At 51.6% G+C, this 27990-nt stretch overlaps 1 long non-coding RNA gene across 1 annotated transcript; it reads left to right on the top strand.

Annotated features, from left to right (window-relative positions):
- Positions 1-2719: 2719 nt before the first annotated feature.
- LOC141201491 (uncharacterized) lies at positions 2720-25484 on the top strand. Its single transcript, XR_012272944.1, has 3 exons — positions 2720-2808; positions 2982-3434; positions 25349-25484. It is a non-coding gene; the product is annotated as an uncharacterized lncRNA (long non-coding RNA).
- The last annotated feature ends 2506 nt before the right edge of the window (positions 25485-27990 follow it).

Genomic DNA, 27990 nt, shown 5'->3' with positions numbered 1-27990 from the left:
GACCAGGCGTTCCAGGAGTTTAGAGATGAAAGGAAGGTTAGAGACAGGTCTGTAGTTAGCAGTGCAGTTCTGGTCCAGGGATGGCTTTTTAAGTAAAAGGGTTATGATGGCATGTTTAAATGAGGAAGGAGAGGGAGGAGATGAGGGCTAAAGATGTGTGGAGATTGTCCATAAACTGCTGGGTATTAATGGTACGTGTATTCCTATAATTGAGGTAAGTGGGGGTGTCCCGGGTGAGGAGACAGTTCTTGACAGAGAAGGAAAGAAGGTTGTGGTCCGAGAGCGTGAGAGGGGAGTTAGTAAAGTCATGCAGCGAGCATAGACGGGAGAAAACCAGGTCCAGAGTATTCCCGTCTTCATGCGTAGGAGAATTAGTAACCTGTGAGAGGAGAGGGTCGAGTAGAGAGTTATCTGAGAGATAGCGGATTAGACGGGAGTGGACCAAGCGTTCCAGGAGTTTAGGGATGTAAGGAAGGTTAGAGACAGGTCTGTAGTTAGCAGTGCAGTTCTGGTCCAGGGATGGCTTTTTAAGTAAAGGGGTTATGATGGCATGTTTAAATGAGGAGGGAAAGATACCTGAAGAAAGAGAGAGGTTAAATATTTTAGTCAGGTGAGTGGTGACCACCGGTGAGAGAGACTGCAGGAGAGGTGAAGGAATGGGGTCACTGTTGCAGGTTATAGGTCGAGAATAAATGAGAAGCTGAGTAACTTCTTCTTCTGTAACAGGCTCAAAGATGGCTAGTGAGCTTGAAGTGCGTCAGGGAAGGGGATCCAGGCACTGAGGAGATTGGGCTGAGATGTCCTGATGGATGTGGTTGATTTTTTTCTAGGAAATAAGTGGCCAGATCCTCCCCTCTGAGGTTGGTGGTGGGGGCCTGTGCATTAGGTTTCAGGAGGGAGTTTAAGGTTTCAAAAAGTCATTTTGGATTGTTGGACAGTGAAGTGATGAGGGTGGTGAAGTAGGATTGTTTGGCCAGATGAAGGGCAGAGTTATAGGTTTTGAGCATGAATTTATAGTGGATGAAGTCCTCTGCTAAAAGAGATTTTCTCCACTGACGCTCAGCACACCTTGAGCAACGCTGAAGAAAGCGTGTTTGCATTGTGTGCCAGGGCTGCCGTTGTCTGTGTCGGGTCTTTCTGCGTGTAGAAGGTGCTGCTTCATCTAGGGCGCTCTTCAGTGTATTATTGTAGTGTGACAATGCCAAGTCTGGACAGGAGAAGGAGGAGATGGGGGCTAAAGATTTGTGGAGATTGTCCATAAGCTGCTGGGTATTAATGGTACATGTATTCCTATAAGTGTAAGTGGGGGTGTCCCGGGTGAGGAGACAATTCTTAACAGAGAAGGAAAGAAGGTTGTGGTCCGAGAGCGGGAGAGGGGAGTTAGTAAAGTTATGCAGCGAGCAGAGACTGGAGAAAACCAGGTCCAGAGTATTCGCGTCTTCATGTGTAGGAGAGTTAGTAACCTGTGAGAGGCCGAATGAGGAGGTTAGTGAAAGTAGATGAGAGGCAGATTGGGAGAGGGGATCATTGATGGGGATGTTAAAGTCTCCCATGATGATGGTGGGGATGTCACAGGATAGAAAGTGCGGAAGCCAGTTGGCAAAGTGATCCAGGAACTGGTGGCAGGAGCCTGGAGGGCGATACACAACTGCCACTCACAGGGAGAAGGGTTTGAAGAGTCTGACAGTGTGGACTTCAAAGGAAGGAAATATAAGTGAGGGAACCGGGGTGGGGGTGACCTGGAAAGCACATTGTGGTGAAAGGAGCAAACCAACACCTCCACCCTGTCTATTCTCAGGTCTGGCCATATGTGAAAATTTCAGCCCACCAAATGAGAGAGCAGCAGCTGCGGTGGTGTCTGAATGCTGGATCAAGGTTTCTGTAATAGCCAGAAGGTTAAGGGAATTAGAGAGGAAAAAATCGTGAGTGTAAGTTAGTTTGTTACACACAGACCGTGCGTTCCAGAGAGCACAATGGAGAGCAATAGGAGAGAGCATGCACTGGATGTTAATAAGATTAGCAGGATTTCTATATGCAGCTGGAGGAGAGTGATATATGCTAGTGCAGGGAGGCCCAGGATTGGGGGAGATGTCACCAGGAACTAGGAGAAGGAGAAAAAAAGGAGAAAGAGCAGGTGGTGCAATGATTTGTATGAACGTTTTGAGTGCTGTATGGAGGTAGTGGATGGTTTGGAGTGGGTGAGAAATATCAGTAGAGCCTCAGAGTTATACATGAGAGAGGGGAGAAGGGAGGGGTGGATATGGAGAGAGTGCATAGAATGTGTTAAAGGGCGGGCGAGATGTGAGAAAGCAGAAGTTAAAACAAGTAAGATAATAATCATCGTACCATTTAACTATACGCACCAAAGTCTAAAAAACATACATCATAATTCACCCACAACACATTCTAATTCTCCTCTGTATATCATAAATGGGAAGGAAAAATTATTGACCTAATTTATATATTATTTATTTTACATTTTTCGCAATCTCCACTTTTAAATCTGTATCTGCTGCCTGCAGTCTATCAGCAGTCAACAAGATTAAATCCAGGGAACAGTTATTAATCTGCTCGAATTGATCGCAGAAAGTCCCATCCTCTGAAAACAGAGTGGGGCGCAGATGGACTCGCAGTCCTCGCGATAGGCGTTTTTCTCCACAGTATTCCATTAAAGTTGCAGCATGAAGTTCATAGGAGTTTCACCTTTTGGATTCTTTTCCCAGTCACGTCTCCTGAATTCACTTGTGGATATTTTGAGAAAGTCCGAAGATATCGTTGTCTGAGACAAAATACCAGGTGATAGAACAAGTGAGTGCTCCTAGGAGAGGAGGCGGTATTAAGAGAAGGTTATTAAGGAGGGAAGCCTTCTGGATATTGACTTTAAACAGTCTGTCTCCTAAAGGCCTGAATCTAGAGTATAATGTGAGTCCGTCAGTAGAGCTGGGGGACAAATGTGCCCTTTCTTTTCTTTCTTCTTGCAGACATTGTGCACTAACACATCTATGGTTATAGAAATGATCGGGGTCAGGAATGAAGTTGAGATTGGATGAAGGTTTTTATGGATAGAGCAACATTGGATTCCGGGGAAGAAGCTTTCACATTACTATTTGTGGCTTCGGCTCTTATGTTGTGATAATGTTGGTATACTCATTGTTTTTTTCAGTATGTAGACAGTGATCAGGTCATAGAAGGGTTATGGGTTTAGAATTGCTTTCATTTGTCATTGGGTGAATATTTTAATATCTGAACGGACGACTAAATTATCAGCATTAGAACATTTTAATAAAAAAAATAATAAATATTAAAAATTCGCCAGACCCTCATCACAAGATGGCGCTGAGAACTCTGCACAACAACATGGAGAGGAGGAGATGGCGCGGGAGGATGCTGAGGCTGAGTCGCACCCGGAAGAACCTGAGCCTACTTAAAGACAGGTATCTGTACAACTCCGCTCTGCTATACAAGACACAGACGTATCTCTTAGGCCGGGGTCCCACTAGTGTACGGTATGCGATGCGAGACCACCCGATAAGATATGCTAATGACACTCGCTGCTGCTCTGCTGCGAGCGGGAGCCGAATGTCAGTGCTCCATGCTCTGATCCTCTCGCACGGCTGCGGAGGGGACGGGGAAATCAATTTCTCCATCTCCTCTGTTGCTGGCATTGGCGGGAATTGCACTGCACTCGGGTGGTATGTGAGTGCAGTGCGATGTTTCACACGCACCCGTAGATTATATAGATGCGTGCGATCCGAATCCACCATTCTGCAATTTTTTTCCAGCCTGATCGCAATCCGATCGGAGCTGGAAAAAAAAACAGCACTGAGCACAGAAACATAGGACTAAATGGGAACAATGGAGTCTGATGTTTTATCTGATTGCATTCATCCGATTTAATCACAAGTGAGAGCGAGCCCTGACTGGGGAAACAGATGAACTTACTATAGATGTGGACCTGATGAGACTACTGGACTTACAGAACCTCCGGGAGCAGAGAAATCCTCATCACTGGAGAAAGCGGCCACTATGTGACGTCAGAGGGAGGAGGAGCCGGAGGAGCGACTGCGCCGGGATCATCTGCAGATCTGGGCGGGGCAATGACCCCTGAGGGGGAGGAGCAGCGGTGACGTCATCACTGTCACATGACCGCAGCCTCATCACAGCTCCTTCACCATTATAATAACTTTATAGTTTATGGTTGCGTCTAGTTTGGAGGTGATTTTTTGAGGCCTCATTTTATCAGCTCCTCTCTAGGCGGCTCACCACTGAAGTGGCTGGATTGGGGGGATACTTTGTGGTCCTCATTCCAGCATCTCCCCTCTAGACGGTTCACTGGTGAGGAGACTGGATTGGAGTTGAGTTTTTGAGGCCTCACTGTAGTCACATGTTTTTGAGGACCTCATTTTAGCGTCTCCCTCTCGCTGATCACTGGGGAGGTGACTGGATCGGAGTGGATCTCTTGATGATCTCTCTGCAGCTTCTCCATTCTAGACAGTTCTGTTTCTACAGTGATGTTCCTCAAAAAATCATCTCCAATGTCCAGAATGGAGCAGATTCCCGGATCCTCATAGACTGCAATGTAGTGGAATTGAAATGTACACACATTGTATATACAGTACAGACCAAAAGTTTGGACACACCTTCTCATTTAAAGATTTTTCTGTATTTTCATGACTATGAAAATTGTACATTCACACTGAAGGCATCAAAACTATGAATTACCACATGTGGAATTATATACTTAACAAAAAAGTGTGAAACAACTGAAAATATGTCTTATATTCTAGGTTCTTCAAAGGAGCCACCTTTTGCTTTGATGACTGCTTTGCACACTCTTGGCATTCTCTTGATGAGCTTCAAGACATGTTAATTCATAGTTTTGATGCATTCAGTGTGAATGTACAATTTTCGTAGTCAAGAAAATACAGAAAAATCTTTAAATGAGAAGGTGTGTCCAAACATTTGGTCTGTACTGTAGCGGTTCTCTGCACCATCATTCCTTCTACTCATTCTCTATAAGTCAACCAGGGCTGCTTCTGTCATGAGGTGAGATGAGCATCTTGCCCCAGGCGCTTGTTGGAGCTGTGTGAAAGGGGTGGCAGAATGCTGCTGCTGCCCCCTCAGAGACACTAGACACAGGCCTGTATGCGGCTGCTGCCCCCTCAGAGACACTAGACACAGGCCTGTAGGCGGCTGCTGCCCCCTCAGAGACACTAGACACAGGCCTGTAGGCGGCTGCTGCCCCCTCAGAGACACTAGACACAGGCCTGTAGGCGGCTGCTGCCCCCTCAGAGACACTAGACACAGGCCTGTAGGCGGCTGCTGCCCCCTCAGAGACACTAGACACAGGCCTGTAGGCTGCTGCTGCCCCCTCAGAGACACTAGACACAGGCCTGTAGGCAGCTGCTGCCCCCTCAGAGACACTAGACACAGGCCTGTAGGCGGCTGCTGCCCCCTCAGAGACACTAGACACAGGCCTGTAGACTGCTGCTGCCCCCTCAGAGACACCAGACACAGGCCTGTAGGCGGTTGCTGCCCCCTCAGAGACACTAGACACAGGCCTGTAGGCGGCTGCTGCCCCCTCAGAGACACTAGACACAGGCCTGTAGGCGGCTGCTGCCCCCTCAGAGACACTAGACACAGGCCTGTAGGCTGCTGCTGCCCCCTCAGAGACACTAGACACAGGCCTGTAGGCGGCTGCTGCCCCCTCAGAGACACTAGACACAGGCCTGTAGGCGGCTGCTGCCCCCTCAGAGACACTAGACACAGGCCTGTAGGCGGCTGCTGCCCCCTCAGAGACACTAGACACAGGCCTGTAGGCGGCTGCTGCCCCCTCAGAGACACTAGACACAGGCCTGTAGGCGGCTGCTGCCCCCTCAGAGACACTAGACACAGGCCTGTAGGCGGCTGCTGCCCCCTCAGAGACACTAGACACAGGCCTGTAGGCAGCTGCTGCCCCCTCAGAGACACTAGACACAGGCCTGTAGGCGGCTGCTGCCCCCTCAGAGACACCAGACACAGGCCTGTAGGCAGCTGCTGCCCCCTCAGAGACACTAGACACAGGCCTGTAGGCGGCTGCTGCCCCCTCAGAGACACTAGACACAGGCCTGTAGGCGGCTGCTGCCCCCTCAGAGACACTAGACACAGGCCTGTAGGCGGCTGCTGCCCCCTCAGAGACACTAGACACAGGCCTGTAGGCAGCTGCTGCCCCCTCAGAGACACTAGACACAGGCCTGTTGGCAGCTGCTGCCCCCTCAGAGACACTAGACACAGGCCTGTAGGCGGCTGCTGCCCCCCCCATCAGAGACACTAGACACAGGCCTGTAGGCGGCTGCTGCCCCCTCAGAGACACTAGACACAGGCCTGTAGGCGGCTGCTGCCCCCTCAGAGACACTAGACACAGGCCTGTAGGCGGCTGCTGCCCCCTCAGAGACACTAGACTCAGGCCTGTAGGCAGCTGCCAGTCACAGTGTATCAGACAGAGGGGCGAGATCGCAGAGCAGAGGGGGGCGCTCCAATGCTAGCTCCATACTCAGGTGCAGCGTCGTACTGCTGAGCCTTGGGCCCACCAGAGGAAATTATTCCTGGGGCCCAATATGTAACTACATAGAAACAATACAAGCCCACCAATTGTGAGATAAAATATGCTAGTATTGTGGTGTAACATAAAAACACAATGGTTCACATTTATCAAAAATGGCAGAATTTGAGCAAAATCTTTTGTACTCACTTCAACTCCATTATTCCACATTTATCACATTTCGTCACTAATGATACATTTGGTGCAAATTATTTAAGCAGAACATTTTAAGCATGGTAGCACACGTCTCAATGCTAAAAAAGCGCTGACATCCAGTGGGTCAAATGTTGCATAGTAATATAATTTTGTACAAATTGCAAATTTTTCTGCATGTAAAAATGGTTTTAATATGAATGCATTTGTTCCGTGCCTTTTTTAAGACAGCCGGTGCCAGGGTGCTCCTGTCCCCAGGCACATACATAAAATCAATTAGAAATATATTAATCCCTTGGCACAGATGAACATACAGTACCAGTACGTCCACAGCAGGGTCCACGTGTGTGGAGTTGGCTCAGGAGTGGAGACCACTTCACACGCAACATACAGCGGGCATGTGCCTGTATGGTGACCATTCAGCTGTGCACACGCAACATACAGCGGGCATGTGCCTGTATGGTGACCATTCAGCTGTGCGCACACAACATACAGCGGGCATGTGCCTGTATGGTGACCATTCAGCTGTGCACACGCAACATACAGCGGGCATGTGCCTGTATGGTGACCATTCAGCTGTGCACATGCAACATACAGCGGGCATGTGCCTGTATGGTGACCATTCAGCTGTGCACACGCAACATACAGCGGGCATGTGCCTGTATGGTGACCATTCAGCTGTGCGCACGCAACATACAGCGGGCATGTGCCTGTATGGTGACTATTCAGCTGTGCACACGCAACATACAGCGGGCATGTGCCTGTATGGTGACCATTCAGCTGTGCACACGCAACATACAGCGGGCATGTGCCTGTATGGTGACCATTCAGCTGTGCACACGCAACATACAGCGGGCATGTGACTCGCCCCCTGGGCCGTGGGGCACGCGGATCCGGGCGATAGGGGAACGATGGGGGTAGTAGTGGCGACCCGGTTCCGTGGCTCAGGGTGGTCAGGCCAGTGGTAGTCCATTATGTGTTATTGATTATGTCCAACTACGCCACCCGTGGATTTGCGGTCATTAGGAACCGCCGCTGCAGGGCAGACCGCTGGGGCTGATGATATATGCAGCTGGGATGGTGTGACTCCCCACGGGAAGAGTGCGGCCCCAGGGCAGTGTAGTGGATGGTGGGAGTGATGGTGATGAGAGTCCCAGTACCGGTAGTGCTGGAGGCGCGAAGGAGCACACAGACAATAGGTTGCAGTCTAGGGTCTTTACTGAAACAGGTAAACTGACCCATAAACAGTCCCAGCTAGGAGGGGACCTGGATGTCTGAGAGCAACGGGGAAATTGGCCCTGGTCAGGGTGAGGGTGTAGGCCTACCGTGCTTTCTGTGCTCCTTCTGGCTATCTCCTTCTTATAGGGTAACAGCCCACGTTTCCAAGCTTTCCGTGTAATTCTCGCCTGTATGGCCTGCGACGTGGGTTCCTTTCTGCTCCCAGCCTTGTACGGCTTTACTGGTCCCTTCTGTTGTGGCAGGGCCTCCAGGCTTCTTAGGCCAAGGAATATACAGTCCCTTGCGGACTGGTTCTCTGCTGGGGGATGTGGAATCCTTCCAGCCTCAGACACCAAAGTCTGGTAAGGTCAGTCTCTGATTTGCCAAGACAGGCTCTCTTCGCCTCTCGTCTCTGGCTGGTGGCTCTCCTACTGCCACACTTCCTCTTAGGTGCAATCAACTTTCTGTCCCTGCTCCACTCTGGGACACGTCTCAGTGCTGAGACAGGCCATCCAGTTCTCACTAACCCTGCCCCCAGCACCAGCTTTTATAGGGGCAGCCTGCTCCCCCTACTGGCCTGAGACAGGAGGCATTGCATGCTAATGTTCCCCTGACTAGAGAACCTCCCCCTTGCTCTCAGACACAGCTTTATTTACACTTGTGGCATCCAGGCCAGGGTGACACATTCCCCCCTAGTGAAATTTAGTACTCCGGGACTAAACAATAAACAAAGACAATATGCATAACAATAAAACATTAATAGACAGACGACGCACAAATTGAGTTCTTAAGGTCACAGTGTGGTCTGTGACCGGGTGTCCATATCACCAGAACAACGGGAGCCTTAACCAGGTGGGGGTCTGTCCTACCCCAAGTCTTTTACAGTCTTAGTTCATTTCTTGGTCAGGCTCCGAACGCAGTCCATACAAGGTCCCGGTTATAAAAAGTCCATAACCTGTGAGTCCTTACAGGCATGTAACTTGGCAAACAATTCAACACTTGGCAACAGGGTTATTTACAATTTTAGTACACTCTATATTCTCCAGCGAGCGGGTATCTGCCCCTTTGTGCTCCTGGTTGATCTCCTTAACCCACTGTCTGGTGGTGGACCAACCTGGCTTTCCCCACTAGCGTTAGGGGTACAGCTACCAGCTGGGTGTACAGGTAGGGCAGGCAGCTGTCTGCGGGTCCTTTGGCTTACCGCAGGCATGGCAGGCTCACTGTCAGCAGAGGGTTGACTCTCCTGGGCTGCTGATACAGGCTCTTCTGCCTCTGGAACCGCTTGCTCCTCTTCACCTTCCGGCTCTGGTGTTGGTTGTTGCTGTGCCGGTTGCAGGAAATGCAGGACAGGTACCACTATGGCATCATTTATGCGAGTCCAGGACTGAGGGAACTCTCCGAGAACGGTGCTGATCATTTCGTCCTTGTCCTCTGCGGGTTCAAGGTCACTCTGATCCTCTTCTGCACTACGGAGTTGCTCGGGGTATCTTTTGAGGTGGTCTCTGGAGACGACACTAGTGGTTTCTCCTCCGTCCTTGGTGATTATGCACACCTTTGGGTTGTCGTGGTCAGACTGCAGTACGGTGTAGGGTTCCCTTTCCCACTGGTCGTCCAACTTATGTAGCCTTCTTTTTTGCTTTAGGACTTGCTCACCAGGTTCTAGGGTACCAGCAGGGGCGTGTTGATTGAAGAGTTTTTCTTGCCTCTCTCTCACCTGGGCCAGGCTCTTCTCCACACTCTCCTGTACCTTCTTGTACTGCAGTTGCCTTTCCGTATCCCAGTCCGCATCCGGGGAGGTGTCCTCAGGTATTAGGACTCCCATCTCCAGGTCTACGGGCAGCTTACCTGGTCTAGCTCGCATCAGGTAAGCCGGGGTGCAGTTTGTAGCATTCACCGGGATATTGTTGTATAGGTCTATCAGGTCCGGCAGTTTTTCTGGCCACAGGCTGCGTTCCTCCAGGGGCAATGTCTTCAGGAGATCAATGACTATATTGTTCATCTTCTCACACATCCCGTTGGTTTGGGGGTGGTAAGGCGTCGTCCGAATCTTCTTACAGCCATAGAGGTTGCAGAACTCCTGGAAGATTTCAGCCTCGAACGCTGGACCCTGGTCAGTCAGGACCTGTTCCGGATACCCGTGTGGACGGCAGAAATATTGCTAGAAGGCTCTGGCCGCCTTTTGGGCTGTCAAGTCCTTTACCGGGACCACCACTAGAAAACGGGAATAGTGGTCCACGATTGTCAGGGCATAGATGTATCCAGACCGGCTTGGAGCCAATTTGACGTGGTCCAGAGCTACCAGCTCAAGAGGCTGCGTGGTGACGATGGGCCTCAAGGGTGTCTTCTGGCTGGTACGGTCCTTCCTCCTTAGGTGACAAGGGCCACAGTCTCTGCACCATTTTTCTACAGCTCCTCTCATGCCGACCCAAAAGAACCTTCCTCTTAGTAGGAACTCCAGTTTCTTCCAACCGAAGTGTCCCGCTCTGTCATGGTAAGCCCCCAGGACCATAGCTGCATCCCGCCTTGGGACCACGACTTGCCAGGTCAGCTCGTGCGTCCGGTGGTTGACAATCCTTCTGCACAACTTGCCTTCGTAGAGGAACAGCTTGCTCTTCTCCTTCCATAGCTGCTTGGCTTCCTCTGGGGCATCTGGATCTAGGAGGGCGTCTTCCCGGGTCAGCAGATCTTTCACCAGGCGGACTGCAGGGTCACTATCTTGGGTCTCGGCCCAGCTGTGGTGAGGTAGGGGATTCATCATCACAGTTGTTAGATCCTCCTCCTTCACGCGGTGAGAGTGTTGAGCGGCTCCATACCGGTGAAACGAGGGAAGTTCTACCTCCTCCAGCTCTTCTGGGTTTTCGTCACCTTCAGGTAAGTGAGGCATCCTTGATAGAGCGTCCGCGTTGGCGTTGGTTTTGCCTGCCTGGTACTTGATCACGAAGTCATAGTTGGATAGACGGGCCATCCACCGCTGTTCCAGGGCACCCAGTCTTGCATTGTCCAGGTGTGTCAACGGGTTGTTGTCCGTGTACACGGTGAACTTTGCAGAGGCCAGGTAATGCTTGAAGCGTTCCGTCACGGCCCACACCACCGCCAAGAATTCTAGCTTGAAGGAGCTGTAATTCTCCGGGTTCCTCTCGGTGGGCCTCAGCTTCCGGCTGGCGTACGCGATCATCCGTTCTCTGCCCTGTTGGTTTTGGGACAGTACGGCTCCCAGTCCCACATTACTGGCGTCCGTGTGGAGAATAAAAGGCTGGCCATAATCAGGGTAGGCCAGGATCTCATCCCCCGTGAGGGCCATCTTCAACTGGCGGAAGGACTCCTCTTCCGGTTTATCCCACTTGAAGGGTGGCTTTTGACTTCTGGACTTAGACTGTCCGATCAGGAGGTCCTGCATAGGAGCTGCCATCTTAGTGAACCCGGGGATGAACCTTCGGTAGTAGCCTACCAACCCGAGAAACTGTCTCACCTCTTTGATGTTCGAGGGGCTTGGCCAGCTCTTGATTGCCGTGACCTTGTCAGGGTCGGGGGCCACTCCTTCCGCGCTTACCACGTGCCCTAGGTACTGGACCTTTGGTTTCAGCAGGTGACACTTCGATGGTTTTACCTTCAGGCCATAGCCTGCCAGGGCTTCGAACACCTCGGCCAGGTGCTTTAGGTGGTCGTCGTAGGTCTTCGAATAGACGATCACGTCGTCCAGGTAAAGGAGGACCGTCTCGAAGTTTCGGTGCCCTAGACAGCATTCCATCAGCCTCTGGAAGGTCCCTGGTGCGTTGCAGAGCCCGAAGGGCATACAGTTGAACTCACTCAGTCCCATCGGGGTGGTGAAGGCGGTCTTCTCCTTGTCAGCCTCTGCCACAGGAACCTGCCAGTACCCGCTAGTAAGGTCCAAAGTAGAAAAGAAGTTAGCTGATTTTAGTGCGGCTAAAGACTCCTCTATTCTAGGCAGCGGATATGCGTCTTTGTGAGTGATACGGTTGATTTGTCTATAGTCCACGCACATTCTCATGGTGCTGTCTTTCTTTTTGACCAGAACCAAGGGGGCTGCCCAGGGGCTACAGCTGTCTCTAATGACCCCAGCTTCTTTCATCTCTCTTAGCATGCCCTTTGCGTTCTGATAATGTGCAGGGGGTACAGGTCTGTGTCTTTCTTTTATCGGTGGGTGGCTCCCTGTGGGGATGTGGTGTTCTATCCCCTTTACTCGGCCGAAGTCTAGCGGGTGCTTACTAAAGACTCTCTCGTACTCCTGTACCACCCGGTAGACTCCTTGTTTTTGGTGCAGGGGAGTGGAGTCAGCACCCACATGGAGTTTCTGGCACCAGTCCTCCTTTTGTTTCTGGGAGCCATTGCCCTCCGCCTGTGGAGATGGAGGCAAGGGTTCCACGGCCCTGATAGCTTTGTGTTCGACAACAAACAGTTTGGCGAGTGTAGAGTACCTGGGTAAGTGTACTTCCCTCTCCCCAATGTTGAGGATGCGGACGGGCACCCTGCCATGACGGACATCAACCACCCCCCGGGCTGTCAAAATGGTGGGCCTGCTGTCTGAGTACACGGGTTCTACCATGGCTTGGTAGTCTCTACCTCTCAACCCGATTGCAGTCCGACACCAGATCATCATTTCACTTTTGGGAGGCATGGAAATGGGGAATGGGTCACTCAGTCTTACGCTACCGATCTCACCACCAGACAGTTCTACCTGCTGCCGTCTCATCAGGGCTTTTATCTCCTTGTTGAGGACTCTCTGTTGGCTGGAACTAGCATTCACCGCCACCTGTTGTAGAATTACAATTACCTCTGAAAGACAATTTTCAATTACGTTAGTACCCACAGTTATTTTAGGGTGACTTTCACGACGGTCAATGTCCACAATAATCACTCCCTGTGCCGGCAGTTCAACTTTACCAATTTTAATGGTCATCTCCTTGAACCCCATCTGCGGCACGGGTAAGCCATTACTGGCGATGATGCTCAAGTTACTGTCTGGATACCATGTGATATCAGCATCAGTCCAATACTGCTTAAAAAGTACATAAGGGATAGTGGTTACTTGTGACCCAGTATCCAGCGAGGCGCTCATGGGGATACCGTCCAGCACCACGGGTAAAACCGGGCGCCCCCCAACGTACTTATCACGCCAATTATAAGGGCCTGGTGATCTTATGCCTGGGGGTTGGCCCTCTGCCCCAGGTTGGACCCGTTTAAATTACAGTACCTGGAAATGTGTCCGGGCTGGTTGCATCGACGGCAAATGGGCAGTCCATCCTCTGCGTAGCGGTCTGTGGGCCTCCCTTGGAACGACGGGATCCTCCTCTGTCGACGCCACGGGACATCCTCCGGACTTGAAGCCAGCTCGATGGGTCTTGATGGGTCCACTTGTAACGCCTGGACGGTCCTGGTCAATGCCGCGACGCTCCTGGTCAGCTCCTGGACTTGGTGGTGCAGGTTTTTCGACGGGGCTTGGTTCAGGGCCTGTGCATCAGCCCCCACGGGGTCCATAGAGGAGGGCGCCGCCTCCTGGTGGTAGGTGAGAGCAGGGCGCCGGGGGTTTATAGCGCCACTGGTTGCAGATTCACGGAGCACCCTTATGGCCCTGTCCTTAAATTGGGCAAAGGTCAGGTCGGGGTTCTGAAAGAACATGAGGCGCAGTTGGGCCCTGTGGGCGCTGGACAGCAGACCTTCTATGAATTGTTCTGTTAGCAGCTTATCCGTTTCCTGCACACTGCCAGGGTCAGTTTGTTGAATAGCCCTCAAGGCTTCCTGCAGATTTAGGGCATAGTCTCTGATGCTGTCCTGTGCCCGCTGCTTACATCCATAGAACCTCATTTTAATCTCAGCGGAGGTACGTGTGTCAAAGGTACCCCGCAGCCGGGCCAGAATACCCTTCACAGTCCTTTTCTCCTCAGTGGGCCATGATTTTACCTCCCTTTGGGCTGCGCCAGTTAACTGCCCTGTCAATATGCTGACCTTCTGCTCCTCTGTCAGGGGGTAAACCTGGAACAAACTGTACAGCCTTTCTTTAAAGTCAGTTAGGGCATGGGGCTCCACTGAGTATTTGGGCAGCCAGGCCGCTCCAGGGATGTAGGGCAGGGAAAAGGGCATCACCGCTGCTGCAGCTGCGTTGGTGGTAGTGGGCGCCTCTGTGTCCGACATCTTCCTCCCCCCTAGTTAAGCGTGGCCTACCTTCCGACGATCCTCTTCTGTAGGCCGCGGCTCCGCTGCTGCTGCTATGGACGAGGACCTGGCGTCGCGTCCTGATGACGTCAGCGTCGCTCACTCTCCCTTCCAGGAACTTGCGCAGCGTCGGTGCGTGGGGCGGAGCTTCGGGTCTCGCGCGCTTTCGGCGTCCACGCCCCTCTTCTTCCCGCGCGGCGTCCTGAAGATGGCGTCCGATGGCGGGAAGCAGCTGCGGATAGCGGGAAGACAGCAGAAGACGGCGGGAAACGGTCCAAGATGGCGTCTGATGGCGGGAATCGGCTCCAGATGGCGGGAAACGACTCCGGACGGCGGGAAACTTCGCCACAGGTAAGTTACAAAAGTCTTTTTCAGGCACGCAGTCCCCGGTGGTTGCGGGCACAAAATCCTGCCGACTACGCCAAAGCTGACTCGCTCCCTGGGCCGTGGGGCACGCGGATCCGGGCGATAGGGGAACGATGGGGGTAGTAGTGGCGACCCGGTTCCGTGGCTCAGGGTGGTCAGGCCAGTGGTAGTCCGTTATGTGTTATTGATTATGTCCGACTATGCCACCCGTGGATTTGCGGTCATTAGGAACCGCCGCTGCAGGGCAGACCGCTGGGGCTGATGATATATGCAGCTGGGATGGTGTGACTCCCCACGGGAAGAGTGCGGCCCCAGGGCAGTGTAGTGGATGGTGGGAGTGATGGTGATGAGAGTCCCAGTACCGGTAGTGCTGGAGGCGCGAAGGAGCACACAGACAATAGGTTGCAGTCCAGGGTCTTTACTGAAACAGGTAAACTGACCCATAAACAGTCCCAGCTAGGAGGGGACCTGGATGTCTGAGAGCAACGGGGAAATTGGCCCTGGTTAGGGTGAGGGTGTAGGCCTACCGTGCTTTCTGTGCTCCTTCTGGCTATCTCCTTCTTATAGGGTAACAGCCCACGTTTCCAAGCTTTCCGTGTAATTCTCGCCTGTATGGCCTGCGACGTGGGTTCCTTTCTGCTCCCAGCCTTGTACGGCTTTACTGGTCCCTTCTGTTGTGGCAGGGCCTCCAGGCTTCTTAGGCCAAGGAATATACAGTCCCTTGCGGACTGGTTCTCTGCTGGGGGATGTGGAATCCTTCCAGCCTCAGACACCAAAGTCTGGTAAGGTCAGTCTCTGATTTGCCAAGACAGGCTCTCTTCGCCTCTCGTCTCTGGCTGGTGGCTCTCCTACTGCCACACTTCCTCTTAGGTGCAATCAACTTTCTGTCCCTGCTCCACTCTGGGACACGTCTCAGTGCTGAGACAGGCCATCCAGTTCTCACTAACCCTGCCCCCAGCACCAGCTTTTATAGGGGCAGCCTGCTCCCCCTACTGGCCTGAGACAGGAGGCATTGCATGCTAATGTTCCCCTGACTAGAGAACCTCCCCCTTGCTCTCAGACACAGCTTTATTTACACTTGTGGCATCCAGGCCAGGGTGACACACATGTGCCTGTATGGTGACCATTCAGCTGTGCACACGCAACATACAGCGGGCATGTGCCTGTATGGTGACCATTCAGCTGTGCGCACGCAACATACAGCGGGCATGTGCCTGTATGGTGACCATTCAGCTGTGCACACGCAACATACAGCGGGCATGTGCCTGTATGGTGACCATTCAGCTGTGCACACGCAACATACAGCGGGCATGTGCCTGTATGGTGACCATTCAGCTGTGCACACGCAACATACAGCGGGCATGTGCCTGTATGGTGACCATTCAGCTGTGCACACGCAACATACAGCGGGCATGTGCCTGTATGGTGACCATTCAGCTGTGCACACGCAACATACAGCGGGCATGTGCCTGTATGGTGACCATTCAGCTGTGCACACGCAACATACAGCGGGCATGTGCCGGTATGGTGACCATTCAGCTGTGCACACGCAACATACAGCGGGCATGTGCCTGTATGGTGACCATTCAGCTGTGCACACGCAACATACAGCGGGCATGTGCCTGTATGGTGACCATTCAGCTGTGCACACGCAACATACAGCGGGCATGTGCCTGTATGGTGACCATTCAGCTGTGCACACGCAACATACAGCGGGCATGTGCCTCTATGGTGACCATTCAGCTGTGCACACGCAACATACAGCGGGCATGTGCCGGTATGGTGACCATTCAGCTGTGCACACGCAACATACAGCGGGCATGTGCCTGTATGGTGACCATTCAGCTGTGCACACGCAACATACAGCGGGCATCTGCCTGTATGGTGACCATTCAGCTGTGCACACGCAACATACAGCGGGCATGTACCTGTATGGTGACCATTCAGCTGTGCACACGCAGCATACAGCGGGCATGTGCCTCTATGGTGACCATTCAGCTGTGCACACGCAGCATACAGCGGGCATGTACCTGTATGGTGACCATTCAGCTGTGCACACGCAGCATACAGCGGGCATGTGCCTGTATGGTGACCATTCAGCTGTGCGCACGCAACATACAGCGGGCATGTGCCTGTATGGTGACCATTCAGCTGTGCACACGCAACATACAGCGGGCATGTGCCTGTATGGTGACCATTCAGCTGTGCGCACGCAACATACAGCGGGCATGTGCCGGTATGGTGACCATTCAGCTGTGCACACGCAACATACAGCGGGCATGTGCCTGTATGGTGACCATTCAGCTGTGTGCACGCAACATACAGCGGGCATGTGCCTGTATGGTGACCATTCAGCTGTGCGCACGCAACATACAGCGGGCATGTGCCTGTATGGTGACCATTCAGCTGTGCGCACGCAACATACAGCGGGCATGTGCCTGTATGGTGACCATTCAGCTGTGCACACGCAACATACAGCAGGCAAGTGCCTGTATGGTGACCATTCAGCTGTGCACACACAACATACAGCAGGCATGTGCCTGTATGGTGACCATTCAGCTGTGCACACACAACATACAGCGGGCATGTGCCTGTATGGTGACCATTCAGCTGTGCACACACAACATACAGCGGGCATGTGCCTGTATGGTGACCATTCAGCTGAGCACACGCAACATACAGCAAGCATGTGCCTGTATGGTGACCATTCAGCTGTACACACGCAACATACAGCGGGCATGTGCCTGTATGGTGACCATTCAGCTGTGCGCACGCAACATACAGCGGGCATGTGCCTGTATGGTGACCATTTAGCTGTGCGCACCCAACATACAGCGGGCATGTGCCTGTATGGTGACCATTCAGCTGTGCGCACGCAACATACAGCGGGCATGTGCGGTATGGTGACCATTCAGCTGTGCACACAGAACATACAGCGGGCATGTGCCGGTATGGTGACCATTCAGCTGTGCACACACAACATACAGCGGGCATGTGCCTGTATGGTGACCATTCAGCTGTGCGCACGCAACATACAGCGGGCATGTGCCTGTATGGTGACCATTCAGCTGTGCACACACAACATACAGCGGGCATGTGCCTGTATGGTGACCATTCAGCTGTGCGCACGCAACATACAGCGGGCATGTGCCGGTATGGTGACCATTCAGCTGTGCACACAGAACATACAGCGGGCATGTGCCTGTATGGTGACCATTCAGCTGTGCACACACAATGTACAGCGGGCATGTGCCTGTATGGTGACCATTCAGCTGTGCACACGCAACATACAGCGGGCATGTGCCTGTATGGTGACCATTCAGCTGTGCGCACGCAACATACAGCGGGCATGTGCCTGTATGGTGACCATTCAGCTGTGCACACACAACATACAGCGGGCATGTGCCTGTATGGTGACCATTCAGCTGAGCACACGCAACATACAGCGGGCATGTGCCTGTATGGTGACCATTCAGCTGTACACACGCAACATACAGCGGGCATGTGCCTGTATGGTGACCATTCAGCTGTGCACACGCAACATACAGCGGGCATGTGCCTGTATAGTGACCATTCAGCTGTACATACGCAACATACAGCGAGCATGTGCCTGTATGGTGACCATTCAGCTGTACACACGCAACATACAGTGGGCATGTGCCTGTATGGTGACCATTTAGCTGTGCGCACGCAACATACAGCGGGCATGTGCCTGTACGGTGACCATTCAGCTGTGCACACACAACATACAGCGGGCATGTGCCTGTATGGTGACCATTCAGCTGTACACACGCAACATACAGTGGGCATGTGCCTGTATGGTGACCATTTAGCTGTGCGCACGCAACATACAGCGGGCATGTGCCTGTATGGTGACCATTCAGCTGTGCACACACAACATACAGCGGGCATGTGCCTGTACGGTGACCATTCAGCTGTGCACACGCAACATACAGCGGGCATGTGCCTGTATGGTGACCATTCAGCTGTGCGCACGCAACATACAGCGGGCATGTGCCTGTATGGTGACCATTCAGCTGTGCACACGCAACATACAGCGGGCATGTGCCTGTATGGTGACCATTCAGCTGTGCACACGCAACATACAGCGGGCATGTGCCTGTATGGTGACCATTCAGCTGTGCACACGCAACATACAGCGGGCATGTGCCTGTATGGTGACCATTCAGCTGTGCACACGCAACATACAGCGGGCATGTGCCTGTATGGTGACCATTCAGCTGTGCACACGCAACATACAGCGGGCATGTGCCTGTATGGTGACCATTCAGCTGTGCACACGCAACATACAGCGGGCATGTGCCGGTATGGTGACCATTCAGCTGTGCACACGCAACGTACAGCGGGCATGTGCCTGTATGGTGACCATTCAGCTGTGCACACGCAACATACAGCGGGCATCTGCCTGTATGGTGACCATTCAGCTGTGCACACGCAACATACAGCGGGCATGTACCTGTATGGTGACCATTCAGCTGTGCACACGCAGCATACAGCGGGCATGTGCCTCTATGGTGACCATTCAGCTGTGCACACGCAGCATACAGCGGGCATGTACCTGTATGGTGACCATTCAGCTGTGCACACGCAGCATACAGCGGGCATGTGCCTGTATGGTGACCATTCAGCTGTGCGCACGCAACATACAGCGGGCATGTGCCTGTATGGTGACCATTCAGCTGCACACGCAACATACAGCGGGCATGTGCCTGTATGGTGACCATTCAGCTGTGCGCACGCAACATACAGCGGGCATGTGCCGGTATGGTGACCATTCAGCTGTGCACACGCAACATACAGCGGGCATGTGCCTGTATGGTGACCATTCAGCTGTGTGCACGCAACATACAGCGGGCATGTGCCTGTATGGTGACCATTCAGCTGTGCGCACGCAACATACAGCGGGCATGTGCCTGTATGGTGACCATTCAGCTGTGCGCACGCAACATACAGCGGGCATGTGCCTGTATGGTGACCATTCAGCTGTGCACACGCAACATACAGCAGGCAAGTGCCTGTATGGTGACCATTCAGCTGTGCACACACAACATACAGCAGGCATGTGCCTGTATGGTGACCATTCAGCTGTGCACACACAACATACAGCGGGCATGTGCCTGTATGGTGACCATTCAGCTGTGCACACGCAACATACAGCAGGCAAGTGCCTGTATGGTGACCATTCAGCTGTGCACACACAACATACAGCGGGCATGTGCCTGTATGGTGACCATTCAGCTGAGCACACGCAACATACAGCAAGCATGTGCCTGTATGGTGACCATTCAGCTGTACACACGCAACATACAGCGGGCATGTGCCTGTATGGCGACCATTCAGCTGTGCGCACGCAACATACAGCGGGCATGTGCCTGTATGGTGACCATTTAGCTGTGCGCACCCAACATACAGCGGGCATGTGCCTGTATGGTGACCATTCAGCTGTACACACACAACATACAGCGGGCATGTGCCTGTATGGTGACCATTCAGCTGTGCGCACGCAACATACAGCGGGCATGTGCCTGTATGGTGACCATTCAGCTGTGCACACACAACATACAGCGGGCATGTGCCTGTATGGTGACCATTCAGCTGTGCGCACGCAACATACAGCGGGCATGTGCCGGTATGGTGACCATTCAGCTGTGCACACAGAACATACAGCGGGCATGTGCCTGTATGGTGACCATTCAGCTGTGCACACACAATGTACAGCGGGCATGTGCCTGTATGGTGACCATTCAGCTGTGCACACGCAACATACAGCGGGCATGTGCCTGTATGGTGACCATTCAGCTGTGCGCACGCAACATACAGCGGGCATGTGCCTGTATGGTGACCATTCAGCTGTGCACACACAACATACAGCGGGCATGTGCCTGTATGGTGACCATTCAGCTGAGCACACGCAACATACAGCGGGCATGTGCCTGTATGGTGACCATTCAGCTGTACACACGCAACATACAGCGGGCATGTGCCTGTATGGTGACCATTCAGCTGTGCACACGCAACATACAGCGGGCATGTGCCTGTATAGTGACCATTCAGCTGTACATACGCAACATACAGCGAGCATGTGCCTGTATGGTGACCATTCAGCTGTACACACGCAACATACAGTGGGCATGTGCCTGTATGGTGACCATTTAGCTGTGCGCACGCAACATACAGCGGGCATGTGCCTGTACGGTGACCATTCAGCTGTGCACACACAACATACAGCGGGCATGTGCCTGTATGGTGACCATTCAGCTGTACACACGCAACATACAGTGGGCATGTGCCTGTATGGTGACCATTTAGCTGTGCGCACGCAACATACAGCGGGCATGTGCCTGTATGGTGACCATTCAGCTGTGCACACACAACATACAGCGGGCATGTGCCTGTACGGTGACCATTCAGCTGTGCACACGCAACATACAGCGGGCATGTGCCTGTATGGTGACCATTCAGCTGTACACACGCAACATACAGTGGGCATGTGCCTGTATGGTGACCATTTAGCTGTGCGCACGCAACATACAGCGGGCATGTGCCTGTACGGTGACCATTCAGCTGTGCACACACAACATACAGCGGGCATGTGCCTGTATGGTGACCATTCAGCTGTGCGCACGCAACATACAGCGGGCATGTGCCTGTATGGTGACCATTCAGCTGTGCGCACGCAACATACAGCGGGCATGTGCCGGTATGGTGACCATTCAGCTGTGCACACACAACATACAGCGGGCATGTGCCTGTATGGTGACCATTCAGCTGTGTACACGCAACATACAGCGGGCATGTGCCTGTATGGTGACCATTCAGCTGTGCGCACGCAACATACAGCGGGCATGTGCCTGTATGGTGACCATTCAGCTGTGCGCACGCAACATACAGCGGGCATGTGCCTGTATGGTGACCATTCAGCTGTGCACACGCAACATACAGTGGGCATGTGCCTGTATGGTGACCATTCAGCTGTGTGCACACAACATACAGCGGGCATGTGCCTGTATGGTGACCATTCAGCTGTGCGCACGCAACATACAGCGGGCATGTGCCTGTATGGTGACCATTCAGCTGTGCACACGCAACATACAGCGGGCATGTGCCTGTATGGTGACCATTCAGCTGTGCACACGCAACATACAGCGGGCATGTGCCTGTATGGTGATTATTCAGCTGTGCTCACGCAACATACAGCGGGCATGTGCCGGTATGGTGACCATTCAGCTGTGCGCACGCAACATACAGCGGGCATGTGCCTGTATGGTGACCATTCAGCTGTGCACACGCAACATACAGCGGGCATGTGCCTGTATGGTGACCATTCAGCTGTGCACACGCAACATACAGCGGGCATGTGCCTGTATGGTGATCATTCAGCTGTGCACACGCAACATACAGCGGGCATGTGCCTGTATGGTGACCATTCAGCTGTGCGCACGCAACATACAGCGGGCATGTGCCTGTATGGTGACCATTCAGCTGTGCACACGCAACATACAGCGGGCATGTGCTTGTATGGTGACCATTCAGCTGTGCTCACACAACATACAGCGGGCATGTGCCTGTATGGTGACCATTCAGCTGTGCGCACACAACATACAGCGGGCATGTGCCTGTATGGTGACCATTCAGCTGTGCACACCCAACATACAGCGGGCATGTGCCTGTATGGTGACCATTCAGCTGTGCACACGCAACATACAGCGGGCATGTGCCTGTATGGTGACCATTCAGCTGTGCGCACCCATCTTGATACTCCTGTGATATCCAGCATTAGGCTGGATTCATATGGGATCATTATTTCCATTAAATACTGCAATACTGTTACTGTTATATTAAAACATACAAAACAAGCAGGGGCGTAATGATCGCGGTCATAGAGGGTACAACCGGGACCAGACCCATGCTTGTGCGCGGCCCGACGACACCAATTTCACCTGGATGTGCATTCTCTGACACACATTCTGCTGAAATGTATTGTGACGCAGAGACCCGCCGGCTCCCTGCACTTCAAGACATGCTGCCAGCCAATCAGAGGCAAGCAGCAGGTGTTGGCGGCCCGCAGAAGTCAGCTACCGGCTGGGGGAACATTATACCAGGATGGCGGACCTTATACCAGGATGGCGGACCTTATACCAGGATGGCAGACCTTATACCAGGATGGCGGACCTTATACCAGGATGGCGGACCTTATACCAGGATGGCGGACCTTATACCAGGATGGCGGACCTTATACCAGGATGGCGGACTTTATATCAGGATGGTGGACATTACACTGGGATGGCGGACACTATATCAGGATGGCAGACATTACATCCGGGTGACGGACATTATATCAGGATGGCGGACATTATATCAGGATGGGAGATAAGATACCAGGCTGGGAACATTATATTAAGATGGGGACAATATACCAGGATGAGTGACATTACACCAGAATGGCGGACATTATACCAGTCAGGGTTGATACAGGGGCATTCAGGGGTAATACAGGGGAGGCTCAGTCAGTCAGGGGTGAAACAAAACATTGAGGGAAATCCTCCCTTAGTGACTGAGCCCTCTCACCCTCTGTCACCAATGAGTACAGCCCCTCACTGTTGGTGTTGATGGGGGTCACTTAGTTATGTGATAATCCTGCTCAGCTACATATATCTGACCTTTGGTGAGTGATGTAGCAGGCAGCCATCCATCTCCCTGTGCTTCTCACTGTCAGCCTGTGACACAGTTAGGGGGGAGCGCTGTTACTCAGCACATCATGGCTCATTACCTCAGCTCTGCTGTTAGCACGGGGAAGAGGCCACAAACAAAACTAACACTGATTGGCTGCGATGCTGCCAATCACTATTAGACTTACCAGCAGCAGCACCGCTCTCCCTGGTTGCTCCAGGTGCGGTATCGCAGAGGCAGAGATTCAGCATTATTGATCAGCGATCAGTCAGTCCCTGAAGTGAGCTGCTGTCTGCACTGCAGCAGAACAGATCCAGTGACTCCCGTACTCTGCCGGGATGTCTAATGCTGGGAGGAGCGGTGAATAGTAATCAGTGACACGTGTGAGCTGCCGTGCTTGCAGCATGTCATGTGCTAGTGCGCTGAGTGCTGCTGACTGCTCCTCCCAGCATTAGACATCCCGGGAGAGCAGTGCACGGGTCACTGAATCTCTCCAGCTGCAGACAGCGGCTCACTCCTCATACTGACCAGAACACTGATCCATCCTGCTGGATCCTGAACACTGTGATATCGCACCTGGAGCTGAATCACTGGAATCAGTAAGTCATAAAAATGCCTGAAAACCTTCTCTCTCTCTCATTATTCTGGCATTTGGCAAATATTAAAAATGATGGTAAAATCCTAATTGACCTAAAACGGGAAAGGTTTATTCTGATTTCATGTCAGATATTGAGAAAAACCTGCGTCTTTTTATATAGTGGATGGAAACTTCTGGTTTCAGCTGTGTGTGTATGTGTCCCTATAGTTATAGTTTTGGATGATTACTATTGTCCCTTCATTGTCTGCGTCGTTGCATCCAAATAACCTGTTCACAAAATCAAAGTATGTCATTGGGTTGGAAGGGGTTAAACAGGCAGTTCTGATGACATCACAAAGCACATAAACATCATAGACATCCTATGACATCACAATTGGTATAGAATGTACAGAGTGTAACTCCTGAGCCATCTTGTGTCATTCGAGGCTGACTGCCGGAAGGTGACAAGTCCAGGTCGGGAACTCTTCACCTATGACCTCACTCATACATTGTATAGATGGGGGGCTAGTAGTGGGATTCAGAACTGCATCATTAACCTGAAAATCTCAGCAGATGGCGCTGGATCATGTGTCCCGTGCTGGGATTGTTATAATGAGTCTATGATTTACAAAAAAATGTTATTGAGCAGATTCCTTGGAAAATCATTTGGGGGCTTTAGTAAAGCAGTGTGAGCCCGGCCTAACAGGGGCGACCAATCTGGACAAACCCTTCCCTGAATGAGGACTTGCTGGCCATCAACTGATCATGTGTCACTGGTCTTGAAGACCCTCAGCAATCGGCTGGCTTTGCCCTCTATGACCCCCATGTGCTGTAATAAAAGCATATAGAAAGGGGAGCGCCGGCTGACACCCCCCCATTTGGCTCCATTTTTGGGCAGCTTTGCCATTAATGTTGTCAGAACCTAGCGTTTTCAGAACATCCATTTAATAGCAGACGGGTCCAGTTCTCCATTATCCGCTCTCATGGTCCTGCTGGATTAGGGGTGACCGGGAGCTGACGGTTTATGGTGATCAGGAGTTGCAGGATGGCGCCGGTGTTTCCCTTTAGGTCATAGAGCAGTAGGTGATGCGGATTAGAATAAAAGAGTGGAAATGTTTCGGTTATTATCTGCGTCATGACTCAATTAATAATGAGGCCGGTGGTTATTTGCAGCCGGTGATTTCTTTTTATTAATTCAACTCTTCCTTGATGTTGGAAACTCGATATATAACACAGCAGTGGCAGTTATTATGACATCACAGGGGACATGACATCACAGGGCACATGACATCATAGATATCACATGACATCACAGTTGGTACAGAATGTGTAAAGTTCTAATCCTGAACCATCTTGTGTCCCAGAGGCGGCATCTTGAAGAAGACAAGTCTATGTAGGTAGCTCTTCACTTAACACTAAGGCCCTGTTCACACATTGTGTAGCTGTGCGGAGTTTGTGGTGAAGTTTAGAACTTCATCATTTACCCCTAAAAAAATCTCAGCAAACATCTCTGAGCGACGTGTTCTCTCTTGTGCATCAGGATGATTCCTTAAATAGGACCTGTCATGTAATCCTCTGTTTTGTAATGATAGGTGTTATGTCTCATCTAGTTCAGATGAGCAGCAGTAATGAAGCACGGACAGATGACGGCAGCGCAGCAGGACGGCCGAGCAGAAACAACGGAGAACGCCGTGGCTTGATGGCAGCAGGAAGACCAGAACTGGAACCACAGGAAATCAGGAGCAGAATTGAAGCAGCGGCACCTGGTATAATAGAGGGACAGACTCTGATCAGACTTTCATCAGAGTGGTATCAGGTTTTCTCGGACATGGAGAGGAGAAAGAAAAGGTTTCTCACCTTCTCCCTTCTGCAAGTCGGTGAAAATCGCACCACACTCCGATGTCAAAGCGCGGTCCAATTTTTCCACAAGCGCATAGACTTGCATTGCCATTGCCATATTTTGCAGACTATAAGACGCACCCCAAATTTTGGGGTGGAAAATCATTTTTTTAAATAAAATGGTGGTGCCTCTTATAGTCCGTTTAACAGTAGGTTACCAGGGGGCGGCGGTGGTGGAGCGGGGTCACAGGAGGCAGGGCCACTGCTATAGACAGTCGGCGGCGACAGGAGTGGGGCGATGCTGCGGGCCCTGGGCTCTCATAAGATGTCGGCGCCGATGAGCAGAGTCCCCTTTCCTATAGATATCCCTGCAGTAGGCTTTGGGAAAATGGCTGCTGGAGGTGACGCATGTGCAGATTGAGATCTCGGGAGATGCATGCGCCGCCTCAAGCGTCCATTTTCCCAAAGCCCACTGCAGGGCAATAAATGGGAAAAGCTACTCTGCTCACCGGCGCCGACATCTTATGAGAGTCCAGGGCCCGCCGACACCGGCCTCCTGTGACCGCGCTCCACCGCAACCACCCCTCGGTAAGCTACACTCAGATATTGTATATTAGATTGTAAGCTCCTAGGACAGGGTGTACATTATTCTGCATGCCCTCAGGAGCAGTCTGTATATTGTATATTAGATTGTAAGCTCCTAGGACAGGATGTGCATTATTCTGCATGCCCTCAGGAGCAGTCTGTATACTGTATATTAGATTGTAAGCTCCTAGGGCAGGATGTACATTATTCTGCATGCCCTCAGGAGCAGCCTGTATATTGTATATTAGATTGTAAGCTCCTAGGACAGGGTGTGCAATATTCTGCATGCCCTCAGGAGCAGTCTGTATATTGTATATTAGATTGTAAGCTCCTAGGACAGGGTGTACATTATTCTGCATGCCCTCAGGAGCAGTCTGTATACTGTATATTAGATTGTAAGCTCCTAGGACAGGGTGTGCAATATTCTGCATGCCCTCAGGAGCAGCCTGTATATTGTATATTAGATTGTAAGCTCCTAGGAGAGGGTGTGCAATATTCTGCATGCCCTCAGGAGCAGCCTGTATATTGTATATTAGATTGTAAGCTCCTAGGACAGGGTGTGCATTATTCTGCATGCCCTCAGGAGCAGCCTATATATTGTATATTAGATTGTAAGCTCCTAGGACAGGGTGTACATTATTCTGCATGCCCTCAGGAGCAGCCTGTATACTGTATATTAGATTGTAAGCTCCTAGGACAGGGTGTGCAATATTCTGCATGCCCTCAGGAGCAGCCTGTATACTGTATATTAGATTGTAAGCTCCTAGGACAGGGTGTGCAATATTCTGCATGCCCTCAGGAGCAGCCTGTATATTGTATATTAGATTGTAAGCTCCTAGGACAGGGTGTACATTATTCTGCATGCCCTCAGGAGCAGTCTGTATACTGTATATTAGATTGTAAGCTCCTAGGACAGGGTGTACATTATTCTGCATGCCCTCAGGAGCAGTCTGTATACTGTATATTAGATTGTAAGCTGCTAGGACAGGGTGTACATTATTCTGCATGCCCTCAGGAGCAGTCTGTATACTGTATATTAGATTGTATGCTCCTAGGACAGGGTGTACATTATTCTGCATGCCCTCAGGAGCAGTCTGTATACTGTATATTAGATTGTATGCTCCTAGGACAGGGTGTACATTATTCAGCATGCCCTCAGGAGCAGTCTGTATGCTGTATATTAGATTGTATGCTCCTAGGACAGGGTGTACATTATTCAGCATGCCCTCAGGAGCAGTCTGTATGCTGTATATTAGATTGTATGCTCCTAGGACAGGGTGTACATTATTCAGCATGCCCTCAGGAGCAGCCTATATATTGTATATTAGATTGTAAGCTCCTAGGACAGGGTGTGCATTATTCTGCATGCCCTCAGGAGCAGTCTGTATGCTGTATATTAGATTGTATGCTCCTAGGACAGGGTGTACATTATTCAGCATGCCCTCAGGAGCAGCCTATATATTGTATATTAGATTGTAAGCTCCTAGGACAGGGTGTGCATTATTCTGCATGCCCCCAGGAGCAGCCTGTATACTGTATATTAGATTGTAAGCTCCTAGGACAGGGTGTACATTATTCTGCATACTCTCAGGAGCAGTCTGTATATTGTATATTAGATTGTAAGCTCCTAGGACAGGGTGTGCATTATTCTGCATGCCCTCAGGAGCAGTCTGTATATTGTATATTAGATTGTAAGCTCCTAGGACAGGGTGTACATTATTCTGCATGCCCTCAGGAGCAGTCTGTATACTGTATATTAGATTGTAAGCTCCTAGGACAGGGTGTACATTATTCTGCATGCCCTCAGGAG

This window comes from Phyllobates terribilis, unplaced genomic scaffold (genome assembly GCF_046119375.1).
Source record: "Phyllobates terribilis strain yellow unplaced genomic scaffold, ASM4611937v1 Scaffold_117__1_contigs__length_5270597, whole genome shotgun sequence".
NCBI lineage: Eukaryota > Metazoa > Chordata > Amphibia > Anura > Dendrobatidae > Phyllobates > Phyllobates terribilis.
The sequence above is the reverse complement of the archived record's forward strand: the minus strand, read 5'-3'. Positions and strand labels throughout refer to the sequence as shown.